Source organism: Microcaecilia unicolor, chromosome 3 (genome assembly GCF_901765095.1).
Source record: "Microcaecilia unicolor chromosome 3, aMicUni1.1, whole genome shotgun sequence".
Lineage (NCBI taxonomy): Eukaryota > Metazoa > Chordata > Amphibia > Gymnophiona > Siphonopidae > Microcaecilia > Microcaecilia unicolor.
Window position 1 is genome coordinate 200,945,716 of NC_044033.1, and position 11,157 is coordinate 200,956,872.

Below are 11,157 nucleotides of genomic sequence, written 5' to 3' on the forward strand. Positions count from 1 at the left end.
CTGTGGTGTGTGTGTGAGCATGTTTGTGTGACTTTGAGTGTGAGAGAGCATCGGTGTGAATGTGTCTGAGTATGTGTGAGACTATCTGAGTATGGGTGAGAAAGTGTCTGCATTCGAGTTGGAATGTGTGTAAGAGAGCATCTGAGTGTGTGTGTGTGTGTGTGTGTCTGTCTGACTGTGTTTGTGTGAGCAGGTCTGTGTCTGTGTGCGTGTCTATATTTGAGTGTATGTGAGAGAGTATCGGTATCTGACTGTGTGGGTGAGAGTCACAGGATTTATTGCACATCTGATGTAAAAGAAAATATTTTTATTGCCTAAAGCCCTGCAAAAGGCCGTTCCCTGCCGGAGTCAGCTGACGTTAACCCTCGCAGGCCTGTGCTGGGATTAAATTATAGTGCAGAAAAAAAGAGACAGGAAAGAGAATAAAAATCTGTAATTCCTGAAGGTCTGAATTTCCTTTCTGTGAACTCACTTCTCCTGCCCCCGCATTCTCCACTTCCCAGCTGTTGGGATTCCATGATAACTGATCCCATGTATCCAGCACTTCCTTCCCACGCCCCCCACTCTGATATGCTGTGTCTAGGGGTAAGGCTCCCCCCCCCCCCCATGATCCCAAGATTTCAGCACCCATGAGGAGGGGGCTTTAAAGCCACCTAAAGTTTCAAAAAGAGATTGGAGGATTGTAAAACAGTGACAGAGGAGTGGAGCAGAGGGAAGCTGGAAGGGGAGCATGGCAGAAGTGATGGGGAGAAGAGTAGAGGGGCACAGCAGAGGGGGAGAAGAGGAGTGGGGGCACAGCAGAGGGGGAGAAGAGGAGTGGGGGCACAGCAGAGGGGGAGAGGGGCAACATTTGTCAGCTGGCATCATCAAGGACAGCCCTGGTTTTGGAACATTGCATGCTGGGACTTGTAGTAATGATAACACCTTTCAGGTATGTTTATCCACCTTCCCAAATGATGCTCAAGACAGCTTACAGTGCTTTTAGCTTTATCCCCTGCTCCAAAGAGCTTACAGCAGGGATAGGCAACCTTGGTCCTCGATGGCCGCAACCCAGTTGGGTTTTCAGGATTTCACCTATGAATATGCATGCACTGCTTCCATTGTATGTAAATAGATCTCATACATATTCATTGGGGAAAATCCTGAAAACCTGACTGCATTGTTGCTTACCCCAGTGGGAACCAGAAGATAGAGTGATTTGCCCAAGGAGCAGTGTTGTTTAGTAACTAAGTAAATGTAATTAGTTATTGTACTTAAGTAAATTGTAAAGAAGTACGTACAGGAAACATTTCTTACTGTTACTTTTACTGAAGTAATAATTTCACCAGTTTTACTAGTTTTACTCAGTTACATCTGATGCTTGCAGTTAAAAGCAAAAGCGGAAGCAAGAGGTAAATGATGATTCCTTGGTAAACCAAATGAAACACTAAAACTGGGACAGGATTTTGCTATTGCAAACCTCATCATGCAAACAGTGAATTGTCTCATCTTAAATTTTGCTGTTCCGTGAATATAATCTTTAACAGTGGAGTTGCCTGTGTTTGTTGCCTGGTTACTGGTCTCCAGCCAAACAGAACAGTGATGAGTTGGGTCACTTTAAAGCGGAGATGAAGTTGAAGCTGGCTGCAGTTCATGGTGAACAGACTGCTGGTCATCTCAAAGAAAATTTTACATTGGGGTGACTGTCCACTGGATTGATAGTCTTTAGAAAGGAAGTCTGCTTCTCTGGCCTTAAGACTGAAGGGCTCCCATACATTTGACATTCTTGCATCAGTTCTCAAAAATATTATAAGTACATAAGCATTGCCATACTGGGACAGACCAAAGGTCCATCAAGCCCAGCACCCTGTTTCCAACAGTGGCCAATCCAGGTCACAATACCTGGCAAGATCCCAAAAAAGTACAAAACACTTTATGCTGCTTATCCCAGAAATAAGCAGTGGATTTTCCCCAAGTCCATTTTAATAATGGTCTATGCACTGTTCCTTTAGGAAGCCGGCCAAACCTTTTTAAAACCCTGCTAAGCTATCACCTTTACCACATTCTCTGGTAACGAATTCCAGAGTTTAATTACACGTTGAGTGAAGAAATATTTTCTCCGATTCGTTTTAAATTTACTACTTTGTAGTTTCATCGCATGCCCCCTAGTCCTAGTATTTTTGGAAAGAGTAAACAGATGCTTCATTTATTTTTATTTTTTTTTACATTTGTACCCGTGCTTTCCCACTCATGGCAGGCTCAATGCGGCTTACATGGGGCAATGGAGGGTTAAGTGACTTGCCCAGAGTCACAAGGAGCTGCCTGTGTCTGAAGTGGGAATCGCACTCAGTTCCTCAGGACCAAAGTCCACCACCCTAACCACTAGGCCACTCCTCCACTGTTGCTACTATTTGAGATTCTACACATGGAATGTTGCTATTCCAACATTCCATGTAGAAGTCGGCCCTTGCAGATCACCAATGTGGCTGCGCAGGCTTCTGTTTCTGTGAGTCTGACGTCCTGCACGTACGTGCAGGACGTCAGACTCACAGAAACAGAAGCCTGCGCAGCCTTCTACATGGAATGTTGCTAGTGGAATAGCAACATTCCATCTAGAATCTCCAATAGTATCTATTTTATTTCCCACTCATGGCAGGCTCAATGCGGCTTACATGGGGCAATGGAGGGTTAAGTGACTTGCCCAGAGTCACAAGGAGCTGCCTGTGCATGTTTACCTGTTCCACTCCACTCACTATTTTATATCTATCATATCTCACCTCAGGCATCCTTTCTCCAAGCTGAAGAGCCCTAGCCGCTTTAGCCTTTCCTCATAGGGAAGTCGTCCCATTCCTGTTATCATTTTCATTGCCCTTCTCTGCACCGAATTTGCTCAAATTGTTAGAACAACAACAGTGAGAAATCAACTCCCTGTAATGTGGCACCAAATCAGAATGTGAGACGACTGGACTGCCTTTGAACACCCTTGTTTTACTTTAGCTCTATGAATTTTGCTACAAATGTGAACTGGAATTATAATATGTCACAATATTTTTGTACATAAAAAATAGGAATCTACTACTTACTACAAAACTTTCTCAAAAAGCAGTATTAGAAAACAATAGAAAGTTCTCTTTTATAAAATGACTAATATACTAAACATGTGTAATAAATATTTACCATATTATGTTCATGTGTATCAACCTTTATTATATATCAAAAAATCTATGAACAATTTCTAAAACAAATATTTAAATTTCCTCACACCCACTCAATCATCCACATCCCGTAATAGAGTCACATATTGAGTCAAATTCTAGGACCCAGTCCTAGTGCAAGAGGTCCATCAAGAAACCTTGCTCAAATGAATGTGCTTTCAATTCAGACATCGGATAAGCTTATCACCCAATAGTAGATTTTCTATTGCTCCATGGGTAATGCTCTCAACAACAGTTTTAAAATTTGGCATTCCACTTTAATCTTCTCCTTTGACTTCTTAGGACAATAAAACGGTAAGGATGTGAGTAATCTGTCTTTTGTTCTTCAGCCAAACCTGGTATTTCTTAGCTCTACACAAGTTTTATGTTTTGCCACAAAGGCGTCCTCGGGAGCTGTTAGCTATTTGAAACAAAATATATCATTCATGGCCCAGCATAGCTGGGATGTCTTTCTATTGTTTTCTAATACAATATTTTTTTAGACAAGAATCACTTACACCAAAAATAATTTTTACAAAAATTGATTAGCGGTTTTGGTTGGGGTTTTTATCCAGGGCCGCCGAGGGGGGGGGGGGGGGCAGGGGAGATAAATTCCTCCAAGGGGGCCCAGCGCCGCAGTCCCTGGTCTCACCCACCCACCCTTGGCTCCGTCGACAGCCCCCCCTCTGTCCGCCACAGCTCCTCACCTCCATGTGAAAGCGCAGTGGCAGATTGCCTCTCTTTGGGCCTTCCCTCCCTGTGTCCAGCCCTCATTTGATCTAACTTCCTGTTTCCGCGAGGGCGGGACACAGGGAGGGAAGGTCTGAAGGGAGGCGATCTGCCACTGCGTTTTCACATGGAGGTGAGGCGCTGCCAATTTGAATGCAGGGGGCCCGGTGGCGGACGGAGGGGGGCTGTTGACCGGGCTGGGGGTGGGTGGGTGGAGACTGGGGGCAGCGGCGGCGGTGGGGCCCCGGGGGCGGCCTTGCCCCAGGCCCGGCTCAGTCTCTCAGCGGCCCTGTTTTTTTCTGATGATAGACGCTGTGAGCTGTGGTTTGAATGTCAAAACATTGAATGACAGCAACATTCTAATGGTGCCGCAGTCATTTGAGTCCATCTGAGCTCTTCTCCCCACCTTTCCGATATGGTGCCACATTACAGGGAGTTAATTTCTCACTCTGGATTTTGAATTGAGTTTAGACATTGTTGAGTGAAGTTTCCTTTTCATATTTTGTTACTTTAGAACAACAGGCAATGATTCCAACTTTGTGAAAGCCTTCTCTGAAACTGGACACCATGACAATAATTGGGTTTCTGCCAGGTACTTGTGACCTGGTGGCCACAGTTGAAACCTTCTGCTCAGTGTGCTGCCGTGGCTAAGAAAGCAAATAGAATGTTGGGTATTATTAGGAAAGGAATGGAAAACAAAAATGAGGATGTTATAATGCCTTTGTATCGCTCCATGGTGTGACCGTACCTCAAATATTGTGTTCAATTCTGGTCACCGCATCTCAAAAAAGAATAGTGGAATTAGAAAAGGTGCAGAGAAGGGCGATGAAAATGATAAAGGGGATGGGACGACTTCCCTATGAGGAAAGGCTGAAGCGTCTAGGGCTCTTTAGCTTGGAGAAAAGACGGCTGAGGGGAGATATGATAGAGGTCTATAACATAATGAGTGGAGTGGAAGGGATAGACGGAAGGGTCTGTTTACGCTTTCCAAAAATACTAGGACTAGGAGGCATGCGATGAAGTTACAAAGTAGTAAATTTAAAACTAATCGGAAAATTTTTTTCTTCACTTAACATGTAATTAAACTCTGAAATTCGTTGCCAGAGAATGTGGTAAAGGCGGTTAGCTTAGCAGGGTTTAAAAAAAGTTGGGAATGCTTCCTAAAGAAAAGTCCATAGACCATTATTAAAATGGACTTGGGGAAAATCCACTGCTTATTTCTAGGATAAGCAGCATAAAATATTTTGTACTTTTTTGGGATCTTGCCAGGTATTTGTGACCTGGATTGGCCACTGTTGGAAACAGGATGCTGGGCTTGGTGGACCTTTGGTCTGTCCTAGTATGGCAATACTTATGTACTTATGATATTGGGTTGGATGGACCATTGGTCTGACCCAGTATGGCTACTCCTATGCTCTTAAGATAACGATGAAGATGCAAGTGATGAATTAGACAGCACCACTTCTAATGCAGATGATGATGATAAAGGAATTCTTCGCTATACAGAAGTCCAGTGTTTCGGACAGAGATTCCTTTGATCAGTACCTGTAGACCCAGTCAGAAGACAGACTGAATGCTCCACTTCCTGCTAGTGTAGTTCTTGAACCTTTTTTTTAGTTGTCCTGGTTTAATAACGACTCACAAGCACTCTTGCACGAGTGTCAGTCGCTTTCAAAATTTAGTTTTACTAAAAGCAAAGTGGATTGAACTGTAGAGCAGTAAAGTTGGGATAAAAACATTAACAATAGTTGCATTCATTGTAGTTGTGATATTTTGACTTTTTACTCAAAACGTATTATATTTAGGCAATAACTTTTTTTTTTTTTTTACTTTCACTGAACATGCTCTTCACTATACATTTCTTTTTACTTAAGTACTTTAACCCAGTACTTTGACCAACATTGGTAGGAAGTGGGATTTGAATCTGGCTTCCCCCGAGTGCAAATGAAATCTTTTTTTTTTTTTTTTTTACAAAGGGGGAAGTGGAACTTCTCCTTTGCTAACTGATGCAACCCCACAGGAAGGCTGAAGGACTCTCTTGACCTGGTAACCCGGAGAAAAAGCTCCAGCACCCATAGGAGACCTGGATCACAGTGTACAACACATTTCTCGAATGCCACTGTCGCTGTCCTTGTGCCGCCTGGGGCAGACGTGAAGATTAGCAGGCACCGGAGGACTCTCAGATGGCTTCAAGATACTGGTCACAGGCTGAGCTGAGCCAATTCAGGCTTTTTTTCTGCCAGTTCTGGCAACCGCAATCCTTACAGAAACCAAAAATAGAGGAGGGACCTCAACTAGACCAGTCCTGTGCCTGAGGGGGGATTGGGATCTGCAGCCTATTATGAACATTTTCATTTTTACTCTGCTGCATTCCTGTTTCGGTCTTACTCTTAGGTCTTCTCTCTGTGTCTCCTAAATACTTTCATTATTAGTATGTCCTAATTGACTTTCCATTAAAAAGTTTGCAGCTGTCTTCAGCCATCTGTGCTGTATTCACATTTTATATGTGCTGATGTGTTGTCTGCATGGAGATCTGATGAAGATTTGCTCCTCAGCCATCCATGTTGCACTCACACTTGATAACGTATTGCTGTGAAATCTGCATGGTAATGTGATGAAGATTTACTGTGCAGACATCCGTGCTGTATTCACATTTTATATGTATTAGTGTTACGTCTGCATGGGGATCTGATGAAGATTTGTTCCTTAGCCATCCATGTTGCACTCACACTTTATATGTATTGCTGTGAAATCTGCATGTTGATGTGATGAAGATTTACTGTTCAGACATCCGTGCTGTATTCACATTTTATATGCATTAGTGTGACGTCTGCATGGGGATCTGAGGAAGATCTTTTCTTGCATTTCTGGTGAATGAGCGAAGGACGAACCAAATGTCCATGATACAGATGGGCGGGTCAAAAAATATACACAAATGAATTATGAATCTGTGGGGGTCTGCTCCTTTTCTGTACATGAGCAGACCCCACAGAGCTTGTCAGTGAGGATTCATTCGTGTATGTTTTTTGGCCCATCTGTCTGTATCACGGACATTTGGTTCGTCCTTCGCTCAAAAGTGAAATAGGCTCTTTTGGATGAACTATCCATATGACCCCTGATGTAGGCTATATGCCGAAACACGGACCGCATCGAGTCCTTTTACAGTTGCATCAATAAAGCGTTTTCTCCATAAACAGCTCCAGTGGTGGATACGTCCTTGAATTAGACTCTACTTGTTTGGTCCTTTCTAGTAAACCATCTTGTTATGTGTCTCAGGAAAGGCGATATAGTGAGTTCAAGAAACCATAAACCACATATGTTATTCAGTGCAAAACAACACGAGAAGGGATGTTACACCGGTGAGACAGACCAGAAGTTAAAGAGAAGATAAATGTACAGAGACACAAGATCACACAACTCTGTTGAGGAACATTTTCCATGACTAGATCACTGAACCAGTGATCGTCTCATCATAAGGATCCTAAACAGGAAATTCAGAGCATCCAGGAATAGAGTTACCATATGGCTCTAGAAAAAGGAGGACAGATTGAGCCAGTCTGGGTTTTACTTCCATTGCTTTCAATGGAAGCAAAACCCAGACTGGATCAGTGTCTTCTCCTTTTTCTGGAGCCATACGGTAACCCTATGCAGGAACATAAGACATTTGAACTAAAAATGATCAAATACTTCAATATTAATCTAAAAGGACTTAACAGAGAGTCAGGTTTTTTTTTTTTAACTCACTGCAAGACATAATTCTGCTGTCTCCGTGTCCTTTTCTTATCCCTCTGCAAATACATCAATCCCCCTCTCCACTGTCCCCCACTTCACTTTTGCATATGGCTGCCAACTGGATCCAGATTCGAAGGACAGGGTTGATCCAGTCCTGGGTTTACCCCACTGCATGCAGGGACTTGTAGTGCTGATTTCCCCATTGCATTCCCTAAGAAAGGCAAGACAACAAGTCCCAGCATGCACTAGGGTAAACCCAGGACTGAATCAACCCTCTCCTGCAAATCTGGATCCAGTTGGCAGCCTTCCTTTAGCATTGTCATGTAATCTGTGTTTCATTTCTGAGCTCAGAAAATCTCGGTTTGGCTTGGACTTGCTCATTCCAGTTTGACCTGCTTAAGAAATTCTCCACCTTAGTCTAATAAAACAGATCTAACCTTGTAGACAGATTTATTTATTTACATGTCTTGTTCAATGAAAGCTGTAAGTCTGTGTGCATTCAAGTTTTTGGATTTAGCTCACACCTTAAAGTGTGAGCTACATTCAGGTATCTCCCTGTTCTCAGGTGGTTTACAATCTAACCCCCCTGTTTACTAAGCTGCGCAGGAATGCCAGTGGCATTAGCACGTGGCTTAGTAATGGGGGGGGGGGGGGGTAAGTTGTACCTGAGGCAATGGAGGGTTAAGTGACTCAAGCAAGATCACAAGGAGATTTAAAGAAGGCTTCCCTGATTGTCAGCCAAGTATTTTAACCCAGCAGTTCCCAAACTGTGCACTGCAGCGAACTCACAAGGGAGCTGTAGCAGACCCCTTCCAAAATTGTGGCTGGCCAGTGGGGATGCCCAAGCAAGCCCTACCAGCTGAAGAGGTCCCCCTGCCCAAGGCCAGAGCTCCATGCTGCTTGAGCAGCAAGCAAGCAAGTTGGCATGTTTCAGCTGGCATGCTCAGTTCATGCTGAACTTGGGTTGTCATATGGCTCCAGAAAAAGGAGGACGGATTGAGCCAGCCGGGTTTTACTTCCATTGCTTGAAAGCAATGGAAGTAAAACCCGGCTGGCTCAATCCGTCCTCCTTTTTCTGGAGCCATATGGTAACCCAGCGTGAAGAAGCATGCCACCAACTTCCTCGCTGCTCGGGCAGCACGGAACACAGGCCATGGGTAGTGGATCTCTTCTGCTGGAGGGGCTTGGGCATCCCCACCAGAAAAAGGTAGGACTTAACACCATGGGGAGTGGGAGACCTGAGAGGAAATGTATGGCCTAGGGGGGTGCCATGAACCGAGAAAGTTTGGGAACCCCTGCTGTAACCGCTAGGCCTACTCCTCCATCCAGTTAGTGTCTACCTGTGTGCACCTTGGGAATCTGAATACTGAGGGAATGATTTCAGATGCTTGTAGGTGTTATTTTTTCTGGAAAAAGGACTCTCACTGTCCTTCCTTCTCTGGCTAGAACAGACAGGAGAGCTTAGCATATAGGAGCCAACTTTTCAAAATGATTGGGGGTGCTAAGCCCAGTGGAAACAACCCCTTCCTGGACCCGTATAAGGAATTTTCTCAATATTGGGGGTGCTCAAGCAGAGCCCACTCCTATGGCTTGGCATGTTACACCTGCATTGCTGCTTTAGGTTCTGAGGGGGAGGAGGAGGAGTTGGGTGGCTCCTGCAGGTGCTTAGCAGGGAATTGCTGCCAGCCCTGGGCAACCTGCCCAGTCTTGGCAGCTTTGTTTGATTTTCTGCAGAAGCCATGTATAAAGTACCACATCATGTGCAAGACAGGACAACAAAAGGAGGCCACAAGGCTGCAAGAATCTGAGCTCTCATCTAAACAGCGCAGCTTGACTGTCTGCCAGAACCAAACCTTTGCATTTCTAAGTAATCTCTAGCTGCAGAGTAGGTACAGCACAGGCAGGAAGTTTCACACACTGCCACAGTATAGTACAGACACAGCACAAACGTTATACACAAGTAACCCAGGCTACCATAATCTCCTTCCCCTCCCCCTATTACCCAACATAACACACACAAACCGTTCTGGCATACAAAGTCACAGCTTTCTTGGACGAACAGGCAGTACAGCTCTGCTGAGTCAGTCCTCATTTGCAGTGTGTACGCTCATTCCCAGCCCTCAGTCTGCACCCCTTTCATGTTGCACCTCTATCCAACTCCTTTGGGTGCCACGGACCTCCATACCTGGGTGGTACAGCACCCTTTCACTGCACTGCCCCTTGAGATGGGTCTTGGGGACAGTGGCGTTCCTAGGCTGGCTGACACCCGGGGCGGATCGCCGATGCGCCCCCCCCCCGGTGCAGCGCGACACTCCCCCCGGCGAAATTACACCCCCCCTGGGTGCATTTTACCTGCTGGGGTGGGGGGCGCGTGCCTGTCGGCTCCGAGTCCGCTCGTTCCCTACTGCTCCCTCTGCCCCGGAACAGGAAGTAACCTGTTCCGCGCAGAGGGAGCAGCAGGGAGGGAACGAGCGGAGTCAGCCAACAGGCGCACACTGGAGCCATATGGTAACCCTATGCGCAGCACCCCCCCCCCCAGCGGCGTGCACCCAGGGCGGACAGCCCCCACCGCCCCCCTTGTTATGCCACTGCTTGGGGGTCTGCTTTTCCCAAACTGCAACAACCCAATTCCCTCACACTTGGCTCTCACCCCCAGGAACAGAAAAGAGGCCAGGCCACCTAGCACCCCATCTTTATCCTGTACCTGAAGCTCCCATGGTATTTCCCTTATCTAGTAGCCAGAGTCTGCGACCTCATCCCCTGGGCAGGGGCAATGAACCCGATGACTGTCACCTGTCCGGGCACTCTGACCCAGGGGCTCTTTCTCTCAACTCTGGTATAACACAGGTGGCATCAGGAGCAGCACAAGCACACATACCCACACCCATATTCTCATAGAAATGGAAGGGCGGCTAATGCAAGAGTGGAGGAGTGGCCCAGTGGTTAGAGCACCAGTCTTGCAATCCAGAGGTGGCTGGATCAAATCCCACTGCTGCTCCTTGTGATCTTGGGCGAGTCACTTAACCCTCCATTGCCTCAGGTACAAACTTAGATTGTGAGCCCTCCTGGGACAGAGAAATATCCAGAGTACCTGAATGTAACTCACCTTGAGCTACTACTGAAAAAGGTGTGAGCAAAATCTAAATCAATAAATAAGTTTTAGATTCTGTTCCTACTATTTGAGATTCTACATGGAATGTTGCTATTCCACTAGCAACATTCCATGTATAAGCCTGCCCTTGCAGATTAGCAACGCGGCCGCGCAGGCTTCTGTCTCTGTGAGTCTGACGTCCTGCACGTATGTGCAGGACGTCAGACTCACAGAAACAGAAGCCTGCGCGGCCGCATTGGTGATCTGCAAGGGCAGGCTTCTACATGGAATGTTGCTAGTGGAGGAGTGGCCTAGTGGTTAGAGCACCAGTCTTGCAATCCAGAGGTGAATGGATCAAATCCCACTGCTGCTCCTTGTTATCTTGGGCAAGTCACTTAACCCTCCATTGCCTCAGGTACAAACTTAGATTGT